The sequence below is a fragment of the Schistocerca cancellata genome, chromosome 1 (assembly GCF_023864275.1).
Source record: "Schistocerca cancellata isolate TAMUIC-IGC-003103 chromosome 1, iqSchCanc2.1, whole genome shotgun sequence".
In the NCBI taxonomy this organism is placed as follows: domain Eukaryota; kingdom Metazoa; phylum Arthropoda; class Insecta; order Orthoptera; family Acrididae; genus Schistocerca; species Schistocerca cancellata.
In genome coordinates this window covers 906,509,181-906,530,884 of record NC_064626.1, presented here as the reverse complement: position 1 = coordinate 906,530,884, position 21,704 = coordinate 906,509,181, and positions in this window count along the sequence as shown.

The window sequence follows — 21,704 nt, the reverse complement described above, 5'->3', positions numbered from 1 at the left end:
CAGTATCGCACGTAGCAGTTCGTTAAAAAATGCGTATAGAATGGTGGTGCTTATGTGGAGGTTTAAGAATATGTTAAACACAACCTGAAGGAGTGCTGTTCCTACCAAGAGTAGTTATAAGAAAATTGCTTGATAAATAAAGAAACTATAATAGTTTATAAATAGGGTGTGACTTATCAGACATCCTGCATGTACTGCGAAAAATAATGGACTCACAACACTCATTTGAGGTACGCCCAAAATCACTTTTACGTCTGAAGACTTCTCTCCGTTGAGAATGACATGACGTATTCGGTTTGCTAGAAACTCTTCGGTCCATTCACACAGTTGATCTGATATTCCGTATGCTCGTATGTTTTGTTCATTAGGCGGCCGTGCGGAACTATATCGAATGCCTTCCGGAAGCAAAGAACACGGCTTCTACCTGGTCGATGTGATTCTGCCGCCTTCTGGGTCTCACGGCCGAAAAGAGAGAGCTGGGTTTCACATTATCGTCGTTTTCGGATCACATGTTGATTCCTACAGAGAAGATTTTCGGTCTCCAGAAATGTGAGAAGACGAGAGCATAAAATATGTCCCAAAATTCCTGAACAGGCAGACATCAGAGATATAGGTTTATAGTTTTGTGAATCTGTTCGACGGCTCTTCTTGAAAACAGGAATGACATGAGCTTTCTATCACTCATCAGGAATACTTCGCTCCTCCAAAGAGATGTGGTAGAATGCTCCTAGAAAAGGGGCAAGTTCCTTCGCATGCTCTATGTAATAGAACTGGTATTCCGTCAGGTCTAGTAGTCTTGCATCTGTTGAACGATTTCGTTTGCTTTTCTATCCCACGGTCGCTCATTTCGATACCAGCCATTTTGTCGTTCGTGTGACATTTTAAAGAAGCTCTACACTGCAATCTTCTTCTGTGAACAGTTCTGGGAAAAGACGTTTAGGATTTTGGGCTTTTCTATATCTTCCTCCGTTTCAATGCAATTATGGTCACTGTGTCTGAACAAATGGCTTCGATCCGTTTACTGATTTTACGTAAGACCAAACCTTCGTACTATATTCTGTCAAGTCGGTAGACAGAATTTTACTTTCGAATTCGCTGAACGCTTCACGCATGGGTCTCCTTACAATGATTTTGGCTCCGTTTAATCTTTGTTTGTCTGTGAGGCTCTGGCTACGTTTAAATTTGCGATGAAGCCCCCTTTGCTTTAGTAGCAGCTTTCTAGTGCTGCTAGTGAACCATAGCCGGTCTGTTCCGTACCTCACGAATTTCGTCTAAAGGGTATTGTACAATGCTCTTGAATTATTTCTCGTTCTTCTGACCAGACAGCTTCTCCACATTGATTCCTTCTGTACTGTTGTCACACATTTCTGTTGACGTCACTACTCACATTCAATAAGGAATTGATGAACATTAATGCGAAGGACACTTCTTAAATTTCACATTTTCGTTACTATACACTGGATGTGATGCGTATAAATGCAGATATTTCTATTGATGACTGAGGGCATTGTTCTGAACAGCATTACATCAATATTTACTTCATTTGCAGACTAATAATTATAGCTATTAGGAACAGAATGTCTTTACCTTGGTTAGTACCTCCAAGTACAGGGTGGCGCACGAAATGTGTTACCATTTTGTTTTTTAATGTAAACTTTATTGTCAATACAATCTGAAAGAAACATATACTACAATGGAGAGCCGTCCATGGAGATTTGTTCTAACTCAGCATGTGCTCAATATGTCCACCATTTCGTTTCCTAACTTCCTTCAAACGAACACTGAAGTTAGTGATTACCCTACGGCACATGTCTTCCGTAATTTCACTGCGAGCTTGAAGAATAAGTCTGAGCTCCATTAAATCACACGGGCGTTTCGGGAAAAAAATTTTCCTTTAGGTACCCCCAAAGAAAAAAGTCACATGGATTGAGGTCTGGACTATTGGGGGCCAATTTTGTCCGTCATTGAAGCGACCTGGAAACCTGAGTGAAATGATCCGCATGTCGAAATGCTCGAGTAAAAACTCCAACACAGTGTTTGCAGTATGTGGCCTTGCTCTCCATCTTGCATGAACCACTGCGTGTTGAAGGGCAAGGCAGTAGCAAGAAGCTGTGGAATGAAGCTATTACGAAGCTGCTCAAATAACGCTCGCTGTTCACAGTTTCTTCAAGGAAACAGGGTCCAATAAGTCCGTGAGTGGAAATTGCTGCCCACACTGTAATCCTCGGAGCAGAATGTTGTCGTTCATGAAGCACTTTTGGGTTTTAAGTGGCCCAAAAGCGCACATTTTGTTTGTTAACCACACCGTCTAAATGAAAATGCGCCTCGTCTGAGAGTTTCTTCCCTATCCTCCGCCCACTGAGCAAACAGTAGTCTCTGCTGCTTGTGTTCTTCAGTGAGCTTCTGTGCATAGGTCATCTTGTATGGGTACATATGGAAGTCACTTTTAAGAATGCATTGAACGGAGCGTCTGGATATTCCCCGTTGCACTGCTGCCTTTCTACACGATTTCGCGGGACTTCTCTGTACAGCAACTCGTACCGCTTCAATATTCACCGGCGAACAAACAGGCTTAGGTCGAGGTCGCTTCGCTTCCAATACTGTTCCTTCCTGGACAAATTTATCGTACAACCTGTGGACGGTCTTCTTGCATGGGACCCATCGTATGTTAAACTGTTGTCGAAAACGCCTCTGAGTCACAACAAAGCTTTTCGTTTCATGGAAAAGTAACACAATTGCCGATCGTTGCTGTTTCGTCTGTCTTCCATTGTCAGCCATTGCTGCTTACTAGTCTCCTAGCGGGAGTATCGTGAATTACACGTCATTTCGTAACTCATCTGTTTTTACAAGCTTTGCTGGTACTGCTGTAGAAATCCCAGGGGGATATCTAATGTGCGTCGTAAATTGTGAAAGAAACAGTTGGTAACACATTTCGTGCGCCACCCTGTACATGTGGCAAGAGCAAGCCACTAATGCTTATTTTCCCTTGGACAGCAGTTCAGGGCTGAAGTGTGGACACATGGACACAAAATGGTTAGTCTATACTGGCAGGCGTAGTCCGCTTAGTGCTGCAGTTACAAATATGCAGTCGGTTCTAGGCGCTTCAGTCTGGAACCGCGTGACCGCTACGGTCGCAGATTCGAATCCTGCCTCGGGCATGGATGTGTGTGATGTCCTTAGTTAGGTTTAAGTAGTTCTAAGTTATAGGGGACTGATGACCACAGATGTTAAGTCCCATAGTACTCAGAGCCATTTTTGAACAAATGTGCAGAAAACATCTGGTAATAAAGTTTGTGACCTGTTTGTGGGAAAACTTTTCGATGTGCAGTAAAAATAACCAACACACTGATGAGTGTACATCTTAAGGTACCAAGTATAAAAATATCTGCACTTATACACTTTAGATCTTGTATATGTTCGTTATTACTATTTTTTATTTAGTTTCAGCCCAACTAGGAGCAACATTATTATTACTATTATTATTAGTAGTAGTAGTAGTAGCAGTAGGTTTACTTCTGTGTGCCGCGCGGTCTCAGTCGCCTTGTCGCGGTCCGCGTGGCTCCCTCCGTCGGAGGTACGAGTCCTCCCTCGACCACGGGTGTGTATGTCGTCTTTAGCGTAAGTTAGATTAAAATAGTGTTTAAACTTAGGAACCGATGACCTCAGTAGTTTGGTCCCTTAGGACCTCACCGCTAATTTCCAAAAAAATTACTACTTTGTTTCCGCTGTTTTGCTATAGATGGGAGTAGCGGCAAGTGGTGGTGCAGGTGATAGGCGGTAATGGTCCGATAGCTTAGGCACTAGTAAACACAAAGCCATCAAAATATTAATCGATTTGTGATTGCATCTTAAAGTTATTCCCTACTGGATATGTCAACCTCTCGTCATTTGCGGGAAGTTGTAATTTTCTGCTTTAACATGAGAAAATCTGCAGCTGAGTCTCATTAAATGTTTGAGTAAGACCCATTGTGAGGCGACTGTTAGTGAAAGAACGTGCAGAGAATGGTTTCAATGCTTCAAGAGCCGTGACGTTGATGTCGAAGACCAGCGTGGTGGTGGAAGAGAAGTTTTCCAAGCTACTGAAGCCGACAGAAACAATCACAGATCATTATCGAACGCAATTGATGTGACTGAGCCAGGCACTGAAAGACAACCGGCCACAGCACAGAAAGGATGTTTTGCAGCATGAAAGTGCTCGGTCCATGTCGCAAAACCTGTCAAACATACTTGGAAACACTGAAATGGGAAGTGCTGTCCCACTTGCCGTATTCTCCAGATACTGCTCCCCCCGACTACTGCCTTTTTCGAACATTGGCACACGGCCTGCTTGACCACAACTTCCGGTCATATGAACAAGTGCAAAATTGGATCGATTCATGCATCTCGTCAAAAGATGCCCAGTTCTTGCTCCATGAGATTCGTATGCTGCCCGAAAGATGAGTGAAAGTAGTGGCCAGCGATGGTCAATAGTTTGAATCGTAATGTTTTTGTAGATTTTTCCCAATAAAGCTCGAACTTCGAAAACAAAACAAAAAAAAAATCACGAAAGGTAGGTTGCAGACCTAATATTGTTAGATATTGCTCATGTACTATACGTATTTTAATGTTGACTCACTAAAGACGTCTGGTTAGATATAAGAAAGGACCTTAAACGTGTCAGCATTGCAAATGTACGCCACAACCAATCATATCATGACATCAGCATGTGTTACCCGGCACATTTACCCTTTTCCTAAATATGTATCTATATATGTAAGGTATTTCTACGTAAAATTAAGTACGATGCAGTTTCATTGTGATAGCTTACAGTTGAATCGGAAGTAATTCAAATTTTCTGTGTGCTACATAAAAATCAAGTACACCACGTAAAGGAACTGTAAACTGCGCTCTATTCTCATATGTTACATTTACGTGCATTCGAATATTTACAAGGGTTTGCTTATTTTAAAATCGGTGCGTAATGGCACCTCATTTTTCATTAATATAGAGCGTAATGTGCATTTTAAAGCGTTTTGTATGGTCGGAAAGTGACGAACGTGCGAAATCGCTCATTTTAATATATTTTGTTTTAAGGGAACAATGTACGTTCAGTGATGATCATTTCAATGTAAATTTGTTTGTATGACGAAAGTGATACTTTTTCCCGATGTTTTAAACAGGAAGAGCTGCTGCCCCCTACAGTCTTTTGCAGTCATTTGTTTCCGCACGAACGTGTCTGCTGGACAGCTGGTGTTCACGTAGCTTTGGAAGCAACTGAACTTACAATTAGTCTCTGGGCGGCAAACCACCAGCACCATTTAAGCTTTTTAATGTTCTGCGGCTGATAGGGTTTTTACGCGTGATGCGGGGGCTTACTTTCAAGCTCCCTCTAGCTGCTACATGCTTTCGTGACTGTAAGACTTAATCTTTGCATGAAAGATAATTCTATTTCGTGTTGAACTTCAGCGGATAGTGAAGTAGCATCCCTGATGAATTTTAGTATTAATACAGTACATAGTCGGTACCTAGTTTTGGTTTTTGAGTTCAGGTTAGTTGATTTAACTGGGGAATCAGCCAAATATTATTTCATATTATCGCACTCTTCACTACACTTAGTGACGTTGTTAATTCTTTAACCTCGATGGGGAAACCTACATGAATTGAGTGATTTTATGTAACGCCATAGTTTTTATAGTTACCAATGTGCAGCATTCAACTGAACTTCTCCACTCTGTTGACTATATTCTATACTACTTCGTTTCCACCCTGAATTTTCATTCATTTTATTTAAGTTATTTAATTATTCATAATTGTTGTAATTCATGTCAAACGTTATGCCTGTAATCGCTGCTTGCTCAGCAAATACTATTGTAGACAGATGGTGCTGTTGTAAGGACATATGGACAGCGGTAAACTGCCCACCCTCATGACTCCAGAACCATACTTTGTGGTCAGGGTCGTTTCACTGGCGCGAACCACGATAAATCATACAACTAATTAGAGGACATTAACGCAAGACGACTGATTTTCTCAATTATGAGAATGGATTAGTCATTTACATAGGAACGAAGTAAGTGGCGCAGTGGCTAGACGTTGGCATCGCATTCATGAAGAGAGCTTCCACTGCTTGTCCCGCCATCTATATTAGTCGCTGCGTGCTCTCTCCACATAACATAAGACAATGTTGGGGTGGTTTCTTTCAGAAAGACGAGGCTGATATCCTTTGCCACCACCAATGTGAACTTGCATTTCATTTCTATAGAAGACGCCGTCGACGGGACATTAAACCTTTATCTCCTTTTGTTATCTTATCTTGCTGAACTCCTCGGTTGTTACTCAATTAAGTATTGTTGATGGAGAATGGAACGAGCCATGGATACTTTTAAATAGCTTTACTTTACCGTCTTCACCGCTTCCAGGCTACCACGAGGCTCTTCAGATAGCTACTTTTGTCTTCTTACAGTATTGGATTCGTTAGCAGCAGTACAAGAGCAGACCACATGTAGGCAATGGATCTAACACTGTAATGAAGCAATCTGTAGCGTCTTTGAGTTTCCTTAACTTAATCTTCGTACCTTTTCAAACTAGAGGAACTGAGGTGTTGTGTATAAATACTCTCGAAAATGTATTTGGTATAACTGTAGCGTATATCACATGAATATATTTGTGACAATGTGACGTCCCCGTGGTGCACAACGCCTCTCTTATAACATCTGCCTCTGGAGATTGACGAGAATTTCTCTCTTGCTCTTCACTTTACTAAACATATCTTCTTCTATCTTCTCAGTATCCTTTGTTAAGCCTTCAAGATCAAGGAGTGACGATCACTCCACAAGTAGGCCACTCCTTTAGGTAAGAAATTACATTTCCTAACCGTTCTTCCTCATAGTCTTGCAATGATTTCTGACCTTCACAGGGCCTACAACTACTTTTGTATCGTTCTTCAGTTTTAGGTCGGCTCTGATGGTTACCCAGGTATTTTACGGTTGGATCGTTTCCTGTGATTTACGCCTTTACCGTAATCGGACGGTGATCGGTGTTCCCTGCTATTTACGCTTTGGATTAAGCTGAAGGCCAGTGACAATCCCTACAACAATCGTCGATCGCTTTTATGTCTCTTGCATTTTGCTACAGTTTTCTGATGTTGCGAGTTTCCTGTGTACTTCAGCGCCATCCTCGAACAGTTGCTCGGCTCTCGAGCAGACTACTTATACACACACTGAGAACAGTAACTGGTCTGTGACCCTCCGTTGGCGTACGACCGAAGATCTCTATATCATATTATGCAAATCACTGCGAAGTGCATGACTGAGGATGGTCAGCATGGTTCCACATGTTAAGGTTCCTTCCTGTTCCAGTCGCCCAGGGAGGGCGGGAAAACTGAATGCTTGACTACCTCTGTGCATTCAGTAATTAGTCGCGTCTGGCCTTCAGGATACCTACGGGAACGATACGTAGGGGGATGAGGAATATCTAAGATTCTTCCTTTATTACTGGTTTTTGAAGCTTTGTACCAGAGCTTTCGTGGCAGAATTAAAGTCCACTCTCAAGCGTTGGTCAGTTCAGGTTTTTCATCCTTTCTGCGACGCTCTCCCGTGAGTCAACAGATCTGTGACTCTTGTACTGTAGCTCTTTTTATGTGTTCAACATCTTCTGTTACTCCTCTCTGGTCTGAGTCCTATACAACTGAGCAATAACCAAAGATGGAACGCACAAATGGTTTATGAGCTGTCCACTTTGTAGACTCAATGCATTTCTCCAGTATCCTTCCAATGAACCAAAGTCTGCCACCAGATTTATCTACATGTGAGCCTACGTGGTCATCCCATTTCGAATCTGTTCAAATAGTTATATCAAAGGTATTTTCACGAGCCAACTTATTAGAGTTGTGACTCACTAATGTTGTAAATAAAGTGCGAGAGTCCACTTCCCTCACATTTTTAGAATACAGTGAAAGTTGAAAGACTCCTGATAGATTCCTCTTAGTTACACAGTGCAGACTCCACTGAAGGAACAACTCAACTACTTGTGGGTGAAACACTATTTAATCTTCACTCTTTATTGCGTTTTACACACTAGCTCTTAACACGAATATACAAAGAAGCCTTAGTGCCTTTGAAGTTCTTGTCCGTCGAGTCATTGGTATTCCCTGGCGCAGCGAACGGCGCAGACGTCGCTTTGCTGCACCTGTGGGTGACGTCACGCTCAGCTCGACCAAACTCGGCGCCGCACGAAGCCCAAAAGGAATGCTTCAGGCAGACAAACCACAGCAGCAATAACGAACTGTAATCTAAAGAAACCATGATTCTAGCTAGGAATAACTTTAATTCTCGAGCTCTTCATCTCATTAACAGGAGACGTCATGCTTTTTTCATTTATTTGCTACTAAAGTACCTGATTTTCCCACCAGCCCACTACATTCATCAGAATTATTACTTAGAAAATTATGGAAAATCTCGTATCCTCTCAATACGATACTGCTCTGACAATTTTACGTCTCTGAATAAAACACAACAACCATTGCATCACTTTGATATCATATTAACAATGGCTCTTGGGACTTATCTTCTGAGGTTATCAGTCCCCTAGAACTTCGAACTACTTAAACTTAACTAACCTAATGACATCACACACAACCATGCCCGAGGCAGGATTCGAACCTGCGACAGCAGCGGTCGCGCTGTTCCAGACTGTAGCGCCTAGAACCGCTCGGCCACCCCGGCCGGCTATCATATTAACATCTAATTAAATATTTTTGCTCTTTTTTCAGGTAGTACTTCATCACACCAGCGCCGTTTTCAAAAATTCTGAGCTTACTATCAATACTACCTGTCAATTCATTAATATACGAGCAACAAACATGCCATTACATTTCACTCATTTCGGAGGGAACACCTAAAGTTACTTCTACGAGGGCTACTTTTGTCAACCTTCGATCGGTCGCGAAATGGAAGCTACAGTGAAAATCAAAAATGTTTTATTTGCAACATTTAGCGACACCTTCCGGCTACTTCTCTACATACTCGCATCTCCGACAAAGGCAATTGTCGTAGCCTGGTACAAACTTTCCATTACTCTCGTCATAGAAGGCAGCAGCCTATGATTTCCGCCGATTCCCTAAGCTGGTCTGTACCGCGTTGTCTGCCAAAATCTGCCCTCATAACCAGCAGTTCATGTGAACGAAGAGTTAGAAATGAGAGGGAGCCTAGTCCGTGCTGTGTGATGGGTGACCAAACACTCATCGAAAACGCTGCAGGAGCGCTTTCATTGCACAACAGTTTGCGGCCGAGAACTGTCATGAAGAAGGAAACGCGTGACAATAACGTCACGTGGACTGCATTAAATTAGGCGAAACCTCTCGGGAGGCACTTCGCACTCGGCGAGAGACGCTATTGTTCTGTGTATCTTACGTGCTCGCTGAGCGCTCTGAACTGAAAAGTGCAACGTGATGCGATAGATGGGAATACTAGAGACGCCGGCCGGGGTGGCCGGGCGGTTCTAGGCGCTACAGTCTGGAACCGCGCGACCGCTACGGTCGCAGGTTCGAATCCTGCCTCGGGCATGGATGTGTGTGATGTCCTTAGGTTAGTTAGGTTTAAGTAGTTCTGAGTTCTAGGGGACTGATGACCTTAGAAGTTAAGTGCCATAGTGCTCAGAGCCTTTTGAAGCCAATACTAGAGACACTGTGCAACACATCTGCGCAAAGGTTCACCGGATTTTCACAGGGGCTTTAATTTTGCAGCCTATCGGAGGTTTGAGATCAAAAATGCTTCTGTCCACGACTCTCCATCCAAAGTAACAAGTTGCGTGCTCCCTACATATTAATATGCAACCCAGTCACGAATTTTGTTTGGTATCCCATACAGCTGTACTTTTGTTACTTGTCATAGGCGTAGTAATAAGTCAAATATTTTTAAGGTGGCAAGAAATACTGCAACCACTTGACTGCTTTGAGTCAGAGGTTTGAAGATGTCATGTGAGAAAGTGCGAGCCCGGTTTCGCAAGTCCGGTGTTTCCAGAATCCATGCTAGTTGGCATGGAATAGGTCTTTCTGCTCAAGACACCTCATTATGATTGAGCTCTAAATATGTTCAAGGACTCTACAGCAAATGGATGTCAATGAGACAGCGCAATAGTTTTGTGAATTTGATGCCCCTTCTTACAGACGGGTGAGACCGCTGCTTTCGTCGAATCGCTGGGAACGGATTTTTGTTCTAGAGCTGTAGGGTATATTATTGTCAAAATGAGAGCTGTCTCAGCTAAAAATTCTGTATAGGATCTAACGGTCATTCTGTCGCGAGACAGTTTGAAGAGCGTGGATAGTGGTAATTCGTTAGAGCGGGGACTGTCATATAATGTGGTAAAGAAGAAGCATTTTGAAGTAATACTTAAAATTTGACGCGTGGCTTTTGAGTTAAACTGAAGCTAAGGCGAAACATTGGCGATGTAATGAAGAATGCTGTGTGTGACAAAGTAATACATGTTGGAGATCTTTTAGCCGGGCATTGAGTATTTAAAATATTCGGAGGCGGTGGAAGAGGACCAAGAAAGGAGAAGGATCGATTGAGAGTCGGAAGAAGAACACGAATTAAAGGGATGAAGAATGAGAGATTCAAGAAAGAATAGAAGAGATCAGCTTTGTTTAATAGCTATCAGCAGCTACATCAAATTTGAAGGAGATTATTAACTGTTCATTATCTCACTGAATACGTGTGGTGGAAAAGAGTGGCAAGAACAATCAAGAATACTTTTACTTCTCAATGTATAGAAAGACGTGTATATGAACTGTGAAAGGTTGCATGAACGGTTTCTCGGTAGAGATTAAAATTTACACGTTTGGTAAGCATTTACAACCAAGTTAGAACTGTTTCACTATTTCCTCATAAAAACAGGCTTAAGACAAGGTGACTGCCTATCACCATTACTGTTCAACTGTGCACTGGAATACATAATGAGAGAAATGTACAAGGACACTCCAAAGATGATACGAGCCGGCCGAAGTGGCCGTGCGGTTAAAGGCGCTGCAGTCTGGAACCGCAAGACCGCTACGGTCGCAGGTTCGAATCCTGCCTCGGGCATGGATGTTTGTGATGTCCTTAGGTTAGTTAGGTTTAACTAGTTCTAAGTTCTAGGGGACTAATGACCTCAGCAGTTGAGTCCCATAGTGCTCAGAGCCATTTGAACCATTTTTGATGATAAGAATTGGAAGTGCAAAAGATGATATTAGCTTAAACTGCTTGGGATTTGCTGATGATCTTGCTCTCCTAGCCAACACCGTTCAAAAGAAAGGCAACAAGTGAAATCACTACAAGAAATAGCAGAGAAAATAGGCCTTAGGATATCATTTGAAAAAACGGAGATTATGCTAACTGATCCACCACTTGCAAACAAAATTACAATTGGAGAACAGGAAATCAAAATTGTTGATAAATTTAAATATTTAGGCGAAATAATAACATACAATCTGAAGGAGAAGCCATCATGGCAGAATAGAATAAAAAACTGAACTACGCAAATTACATTACCAAAACTACATACAACAAGAAAAGCCTATCTATAGATGCAAAATTAAAACACTATAAAACAGTTACACAACCAGAAATAACGTATGCAGCTGAAACTATCTTCAAAACAACTAATACAGCAGAAATTGACAGAGTACTAAAAATAGAAAGAAGAATAATTAGGACATGTATAAATAAACAGTATAAAATAAATGGACATTGGAGAATAGCATCAAACGAAACAGTATATAAGAAAATAGAACTAGTCATGATCACGATCAGGAAGAAACGCATCTCATTCTTTGGACATCTGATGAGAACTCCAAAAAACAGAATTATTTTAAAAAAATAATACAAAAATTGTGGAATAGCAAGAGCGACATTAAATGGATCACAGAAATTAATTTTAAATTTTAAGACATTTCCAGGGGCAGATGTGAACTCTGACCACAATCTATTTGTTATGAACCGTAGATTAAAACTGAAGAAACTGCAAAAAGGTGGGAATTTGAGGAGATGAGACCTGGATAAACTGAAAGAACCAGAGGTTGTGGAGAGCTTCAGGGAGAGCATTAGGTAACGATTGACAAGAATGGGGGAAAGAAATATATTAGAAGAAGAATGGGTAGCTTTGAGAGATGAAATAGTGAAGGTAGCAAAGGATCAAGTAGGTGAAAACACGATGGCTAATAGAAAGCCTTGGATAACAGAAGAAACATTGAATTTAATTGATGAAAGGAGAAAATATAAAAATGCAGCAAATGAAGCAGGCAAAAAGGAATAGAAACGTCTCAAAAATGAGTTCGACAGGAAGTACGAAATGGCTAAGAAGGGATGGCTAGAGGACAAATGGCTCTGAGCTCTACGGGACTTAACTTCTGAGGTCATCAGTCCCCTAGAACGTAGAACTACTTAAACCTAACTAACCTAAGGACATCACACACATTCGAACCTGCGACCGTAGCGGTCGCGCGGTTCCATACTGTAGCGCCTAGAACCGCTCGGCCACTCCGGTCGACGGTTAGAGGACAAATGTAAGGATGTAGAGGCGCATATCACTAGGGGTAAAATAGATACTGTTTACAGGAAAATTAAAGAGACCTTTGGAGAAAACAGAACCACTTGCACGAATAACAAGAGTTCAGATGGAATCCCAGTTCTAAGCAAAGAAGCGAAAGCAGAAAAGTAGAAGGAGTATATAGAGGGTCTATACAAGGGCGATGTTCTTGAGGACAATATTATACAAATGGAAGCGAATGCAGATCAAGATGAGATAGGAGATACGATACTGCGTGAAGAGTTTGACAGAGCATTGAAAGGCCTAAGTCGAAACAAGGCCCCGGGAGTAGACAACATTCCATTAGAACTACTGACAGCCTTTGGAGAGCCAGGCCTAACAAAACTCTGCCATCTAGTGAGCAAGATGTATGAGACAGTCGAAATACCCTCAGACTTCAAGAAGAATATAATAATTCCAATCCCAAAGAACGCAGCTGTTGACAGATGTGAAAATTACCCTTTAATAAGCGACGGCTGCAAAATACTAACACGATTTTTTTACAGACGAATGGAAAAACTGTAGAGCCGACCTCGCGGAACATCAGTTTGGATGGATCACGCGGGGCCATACTGACCCTACGACGTATCTTAGAAAATAGATTACGGAAAGGCAAACCTACGTTTCTAGCATTTGACAACGTTGACTGGAATACTCTCTTTCAAATTCTGTAGATGGCAAGGGTAAAATACCGGGAGCGAAAGGCTATTTACAATTTGTACAGAAACCAGCTGGCAGTTATAAGAGTCGAGGGACAAGAAAGGGAAGCAGTGGTTAGGAAGGGAGTGAGACAGGGTTGTAGCCTATCCAAAATGTTATTCAATCTGTATATTGAGCATGCAATAAAGGAAACAAAAGAAAAATTCAGAGTAGGAATTAAAATCCATGGAGAAGAAATAAAAACTTTGAGGATAGCCGATGACATTTTAATTCTGTCAGAGACAGCAAAGAACTGGAAGAGCAGCTGAACGGAATGGGCAGTGTCTTGAAAGGAGGATATAAGATGAACATCAACAAAAACAAAACGAGGATAATGGATTGTAGTCGGATTAAATCAGATGTTGCTGCGGGAATTAGATTAGGAAATGAGACGCTTAAAGTAGTAAAGGAGTTTTGCTGTTTGGGGAGCAAAATAACTGATGTTGGTCGAAGTAGGGAGGATATAAAATGCAGACTGGCAATGGCAAGGAAAGCGTTTCTGAAGAAGAGAAATCTGTTAACATCGAGTATAGATTTAAGTGTCAGGAAGTCGTTTCTGAAAGTATTTGTAAGGAGTGTAGCCATGTATGGAAGTGAAACATGGGCGATAAATAGTTTGGACAAGAAGAGAATAGAAGCTTTCGAAATGTGGTGCTACAGAAAATGCTGAGGATTAGATGGGTAGATCACATAACTTGTTGTTGTTGTGGTCTTCAGTCCTGAGACTGGTTTGATGCAGCTCTCCATGCTACTCTATCCTGTGCAAGCTTCTTCATCTCCCAGTACCTACTGCAACCTACATCCTTCAGAATCTGCTTAGTGTATTCATCTCTTGGTCTCCCCCTACGATTTTTACCCTCCACTCTGCCCTCCAATACTAAATTTGTGATCCCTTGATGCCTCAGAACATGTCCTACCAACCGATCCCTTCTTCTGGTCAAGTTGTGCCACAAACTTCTCTTCTCCCCAATCCTATTCAATACTTCCTCATTAGTTATGTGATCTACCCATCTAATCTTCAGCATTCTTCTGTAGCACCACATTTCGAAAGCTTCTATTCTCTTCTTGTCCAAACTATTTACCGTCCATGTTTCACTTCCATACATGGCTACACTCCATACAAATACTTTCAGAAATGACTTCCTGACACTTAAATCTATACTCGATGTTAACAAATTTCTCTTCTTCAGAAACGCTTTCCTTGCCATTGCCAGTCTACATTTTATATCCTCTCTACTTCGACCATCATCAATTATTTTGCTCCCCAAATAGCAAAACTCTTTTACTACTTTAAGTGTCTCATTTCCTAATCTAATTCCCTCAGCATCACCCGACTTAATTCCACTACATTACATTATCCTCGTTTTGCTCTTGTTGATGTTCATCTTATATCCTCCCTTCAAGATACCATCCATTCCATTCAACTGCTCTTCCAAGTCCTTTGCTGTCTCTGACAGAATTACAATGTCATCGGCAAACCTCAAAGTTTTTATTTCTTCTCCATGGATTTTAATACCTACTCCGAAATTTTCTTTTGTTTCCTTTACTGCTTGCTCAATATACAGATTGAATAACATCGGGGAGAGGCTACAACCCTGTCTTACTCCCTTCCCCACCGCTGCTTCCCTTTCATGTCCCTCGACTCTTATAACAGCCATCTGGTTTCTGTACAAATTGTAAATAGCCTTTCGCTCCCTGTATTTTACCCCTGCCACCTGCAGAATTTGAAAGAGAGTATTCCAGTCAACATTGTCAAAAGCTTTCTCTAAGTCTACAAATGCTAGAAACGTAGGTTTGCCTTTCCTTAATCTTTCTTCTAAGATAAGTCGTAAGGTCAGTATTGCCTTACGTGTTCCAGTATTTCTACGGAATCCAAACTGATCTTCCCCGAGGTTGGCTTCTACTAGTTTTTCCATTCGTCTGTAAAGAATTCGTGTTAGTATTTTGCAGCTGTGGCTTATTAAACTGATTGTTCGGTAATTTTCACATCTGTCAACACCTGCTTTCTTTGGGATTGGAATTATTATATTCTTCTTGAAGTCTGAGGGTATTTCACCTGTCTCATACATCTTGCTGACCAGATGGTAGAGTTTTGTCAGGACTGGCTCTCCCAAGGCCGTCAGTAGTTCCAATGGAATGTTGTCTACTCCGGGGGCCTCGTTTCGACTCAGGTCTTTCAGTGCTCTGTCAAACTCTTCACGCAGTATCGTATCTCCCATTTCATCTTCATCTACATCCTCTTCCATTTCCATAATATTGTCCTCAAGTACATCGCCCTTGTATAGACCCTCTATATACTCCTTCCAACTTTCTGCTTTCCCTTCTTTGCTTAGAACTGGGTTTCCATCTGAGCTCTTGATGTTCATACAAGTGGTTCTCTTGTCTCCAAAGGTCTCTTTAATTTTCCTGTAGGCAGTATCTATCTTACCCCTAGTGAGATAAGCCTCTATATTCTTACATTTGTCCTCTAGCCATCCCTGCTTAGCCATTTTGCACTTCCTGTCGATCTCATTTTTGAGACGTTTGTATTCCTTTTTGCCTGCTTCACTTACTGCATTTTTATATTTTCTCCTTTCATCAATTAAATTCAATATTTCTTCTGTTACCCAAGGATTTCTACTAGCCCTCGTCTTTTTACCTACTTGATCCTCTGCTGCCTTCACTACTTCATCCCTCAAAGCTACCCATTCCTCTTCTACTGTATTTCTTTCCCCCATTCCTGTCAATTGTTCCCTTATGCTCTCCCTGAAACTCTGTACAACCTCTGGTTCTTTCAGTTTATCCAGGTCCCATCTCCTTAAATTCCCACCTTTTTGCAGTTTCTTCAGTTTTAATCTACAGGTCATAACCAATAGATTGTGGTCAGAGTCCACATCTGCCCCTGGAAATGTCTTACAATTTAAAACCTGGTTCCTAAATCTCTGTCTTACCATTATATAATCTATCTGATACCTTTTAGTATCTCCAGGGTTCTTCCATGTATACAACCTTCTATCATGATTCTTAAACCAAGTGTTAGCTATGATTAAGTTGTGCTCTGTGCAGAATTCTACCAGGCGGCTTCCTCTTTCATTTCTTAGCCCCAATCCATATTCACCTACTACGTTTCCTTCTCTCCCTTTTCCTACACTCGCATTCCAGTCACCCATGACAATTAAATTTTCGTCTCCCTTCACAATCTGAATAATTTCTTTTATTTCATCATACATTTCTTCAATTTCTTCGTCATCTGCAGAGCTAGTTGGCATATAAACTTGTACTACTGTAGTAGGTGTGGGCTTCGTATCTATCTTGGCCACAATAATGCGTTCACTATGCTGTTTGTAGTAGCTTACCCGCATTCCTATTTTCCTATTCAATATTAAACCTACTCCTGCATTACCCCTATTTGACTTTGTGTTTATAGCCCTGTAGTCACCTGACCAAAAGTCTTGTTCCTCCTGCCACCGAACTTCACGAATTCCCACTATATCTAACTTTAATCTATCCATTTCCCTTTTTAAATTTTCTAACCTACCTGCCCGATTAAGGGATCTGACATTCCACGCTCCGATCCGTAGAACGCCAGTTTTCTTTCTCCTGATGACGACATCCTCTTGAGTAGTCCCCGCCCGGAGATCCGAATGGGGGACTATTTTACCTCCGGAATATTCTACCCAAGAGGACGCCATCATCATTTAATCATACAGTAAAGCTGCATGCCCTCGGGAAAAATTACGGCCGTAGTTTCCCCTTGCTTTCAGCCGTTCGCAGTACCAGCACAGTAAGGCCGTTTTGGTTATTGTTACAAGGCCAGATCAGTCAATCATCCAGACTGTTGCCCTTGCAACTACTGAAAAGGCTGCTGCCCCTCTTCAGGAACCACACGTTTGTCTGGCCTCTCAACAGATACCCCTCCGTTGTGGTTGTACCTACGGTACGGCTATCTGTATCGCTGAGGCACGCAAGCCTCCCCACCAGCTGCAAGGTCCATGGTTCATGGAGAGATATTGAATAGAGATATTGAATAGAATTGGAGAGAAGAGAAATTTGTGGCACAACTTGACTAGAAGAAGGGATCGGTTGGCTAAATGGCTCTGAGCACTATGGGACTCAAATTCTGAGGTCATTAGTCCCCTATAACTTAGAACTAGTTAAACCTAACTAACCTAAGGACATCACACACATCCATGCCCGAGGCAGGATTCGAACCTGCGACCGTAGCGGTCGCGCGGTTCCAGACTGCAGCGCCTAGAACCGCACGGCCACTTCGGCCGGCTGGATCGTTTGGTAGGACATATTCTGAGGCATCAAGGGATCACCAATTTAGTATTGGAGGGCAGCGTGAAGGGTATAAATCGTAGAGGGAGACCGAGAGATGAATACACTAAGCAGATTCAGATGGATGTAGGTTGCAGTAGGTACTGGGTGATGCAGAAACTTGCACAGGATGGACTAGCATGGAGAGCTGTATCAAACCAGTCTCTGGACTGAAGACCACAACAGCAACAACCACCACAGATCCCATGGAAGCCCAACTCAATGTTCCCCATAGCATAACTCTGTTCTCACCTGCCCGCATCTGTGGCGCGGTGCATGTTTCGTGCAGCCATTCGCCTGGATGACGGCGTGTAAGGACCCAGCCATCGACCTGGTGTATCAGGAAATGCGATTCACTCGACGGGCGACACGTTTCTATTGATCCACGGTGAAAACTCAGGGATGCTGTCTCCACTGCAATCGTAACTGACGATGTCGTTGTGTCGTCATAGGATGTGGAGTTCCACGATCAACAATGGCCTTTGAACGGTGTGCTGCGAAACATTTGTGCCTGCACCAGCCTTTCTAGGTACGCGGATGACATCTTTGTCATATGACCCCAAGAGAGGGAAAAGCTCGATGTTTTCTTGGACCACTTTAACTCATGCCACCCTAACATTAAATTCACCATGGAACTGGAGAAGGATGGACTGCTCCCTCTCCTAGATGTACTAGTTCAGAGGAAGGCATGTGGTACCTTCAGTAACAGTATGTACCGAAAACCTACACATACAGACTTGTTCCGGCAGTTGCCAACATCCGGCACAGAAAAATGGTGTACTCAGGACTCTGGTTCACTGGGCGCGAACTCTTTCAGATTCTGATAATATAGCGATGGAGATAGACAGTCTACAATCCATGTTGTGCAAAAATGGATACTCTTCTCGAAATGTTCAAAAGGCTCTGCGCCATGTTTCTCCGCCAGAGATTCCTGAAGTACAAGAAGAAACGCAGAAGGTTGCATGTTTGCCATATGCCGGGTCGACATCTGCCAGAAACCAGCAGAAATCTCCTCAAGATTAACATCAAAAGCGTATTCCATCCACCCACCGAGATTAAGGCTTTGCTATGGAAGGTGAGAAACCGGGCATTTACCCGTACCATGTGAATGTGGTGTCGCACACATCGGCCAGACGACCTGGGCCGATGACATAAGGTGCAAACAGCACCACAGACACACCAGACTGAGAGAGGCAACCAAGTCAGCGATTGCCGAGCATTCAAATGGTTCAAATGGCTCTGAGCACTATGGGACTCAACTGCTGTGGTCATAAGTCCCCTAGAACTTAGAACTACTTAAACCTAACTAACCTAAGGACATCACACACATCCATGCCCGAGGCAGGATTCGAACCTGCGACCGTAGCGGTCGTGCGGTTCCAGACTGTAGCGCCTTTAACCGCTCGGCCACTCCGGCCGGCTTGCCGAGCATTGTTTAGAAATCAATCATTCTACGAAGTATAATGATGTCAAGATTTTAACACAAACATCGAGGTACTGGAACAGCGTAATCAAAGAATTTTGTTGAGATTAAGTCCGCGGAGGATCACATTAACCGCGTAACCGGTTTCCAGCTGAGCTCGGCTTGGAACCCGGCACTCGATCTTCTGAAGACGCAACGGAGGCAACATCAAGACCCCAAGGGACACAAGTATGAAGATGGAGTTAGAGAAAACAGCCCAATGCATGCAACTAAGTACGTACTTGAAATGCTACCTGAGGACGTTCTTCCGAGTCTCGAGCAGCAATTTGTACACCATCGACCTGAAAATAACACTGCAGCCGCTCCTGGGGGGCAAGGACTTCGGACGGAACGCGTAACATGGCATACAGCGGTAACAGAACGTCCTATCACAGGAGGACTTAAATGACGACAATAGGAAGATAAAACGTCTAGCACGGCTTGGCCGTCAAAATGGCTCTGAGCACTATGGGACTTAACATCTATGGTCATCAGTCCCCTAGAACTTAGAACTACTTAAACCTAACTAACCTAAGAACATCACACAACACCCAGTCATCACGAGGCAGAGAAAAATCCCTGACCCCGCCGGGAATCGAACCCGGGAACCCCGGCACCCGGGCACCCGGGCACCCGGGCACCCGGGCACCTGGGCGCGAGCAGCGAGAACGCTACCGCACGACCACGAGCTGTGGACGCTTGGCCGTCATTCGGAACTTAATACAGCTAGACTGACTACGGATAAAAATCACAAAGTGCACGCACAGCGTTCGGAACAGCCGCGGATAGAAGAAAAAGATACAAGTTCTATTATTGGTCGTCGGATACCACGGACAAAGCGCCTGACGCGGCGTGGAACGCAGACGGAGCGCCTAGCACAACATAAGCATAAACACCGGACGCGTTCCACACTGGAATTAGTATCAGACAGCACCTGAAGAAGACTGCGAGTCATGCAGCTGAAATATCGTGCAGGAAAGACGCGAATAACCGGAAGAAACCCGATTATTCAACATGACAACGCGTCGCCGGAAAGCCTGAAGAATTACATTAGAAGATTCTATTTAATGTTCATTAGGACCTGCAGTCATTGATGCTATGACAGTAATATGTTTTCATATTCCCTCTTCTTAATTAACCGAATCGAAAGTTCAGGTCTGTAATTATCTGAAGATTTCCGACCCTGCTGTCCGTAGTTGGTTGACTAACTGCTGGAAGTAATTTTCAGGTCGACGGCAGTTGTGATTAGAGATGAATATCAGTTGAACAATAGCAGAGTGGATCGGCCGTGACTTCGTGTATGGAAGAATCCAGAAATTCAGCTGAAATGATTTAGGTGCTCTTAGAAAACCTAAATAAGTATTGTTGAATGGTCATTTGAATCTCATTCCTCTCGAACAAGAGTACAGCATAATATCCACTGCGCCTCCTTGAACAGTTATTTGATTTGACATGCGTCATGCAGATCGTTGAATATTTCCACCACAGTTTAAGTGAAAGAATATTATACACAAAATCTTGCTGCTAAAATTTAGGACCGACGAGGAGGAAAAGTAGATTGATCTATTGTACTATTGATAAATGAAACTACATAAGGCTGTGTGCGATAAACGTGTTGCGTTCACGTAAATAGCCGGCCGATGTGGCCGAGCGGTTCCAGGCGCTTCAGTCTGGAACCGCGCGATATCTACGGTCGCAGGTTCGAATCCTGCCTCTGGCATCGATGTGTGTGATGTCCTTAGGTTAGTTACGTTTAAGTAGTTCTACGTTCTAGGGGACTGATGACCTCATATGTTAAGTCCCATAGTGCTCAGAGCCATTTGAACCAATTTTTTTACGTAAGTAGCGATATTTGTGATCAGAATGTAGCCAGGAAGGTATTTGAGATTCCGGGACAATTGAAGGTATTATTTCCAATTGTGCAAAATCAAGTAGAAAAATGTCAGGGGTGCAAAGTAACGAAATTTAAGAACATTGATAAAGCGGCAGTACTCTTATTATATGTCGAAAGCGATTTCTGCTTCGGTTCCACAAACGAGCCGCGCAGCATAAAGGATGGAGTAACAAACTTCATGTTACCGCCGATGATAGCATAGTGTTGCTTTGCACAACGACGATGGACTCTAGAACATTGGTAGAATATTATACGGAGCGTTATCGCAATCAAACAGATTTCTTATGACACGATGCATTCCAGGTCAGTTTAAGTTTCTAAGTTGCGCCACTGCGACTGTATCAAACGCTGCTTCTCTCCGGTTTGCCATTTTACCTTTGACATGAATAATCCAACTTGAATGCTGAAGAATATAAAGCAATTTTAGATACAGAATTGCGTTTTACATTGCATCAAGATTTTGATACTGACCATTTCCATTCTCGACACGCCGTTGATACGGTGAATAAACGAAGGTCACAATAGCAAATTTAGTGTAAATGAAAGTGAATGAAATCGTATTGGTCACTTATGATCATGCCTTTATCACGAATGAATCTTTCAGGGATGAATCAGAGCGAAGATTAAGAGTAACAGTAGGGCGGTAGAGGACTGGCTACAGAAGTGTTTGCCACGCTCCAGCAAGAATGTAAGATGTGTGTGCAACAGTCCAACTTAGTGAAATAACTTCCCAGAAGGAGAGGCTGGATGTCCAACCACCGTTCGTTTGCTAACGTATGTTCTTACAACCATGCTATTGTATGTATTTCA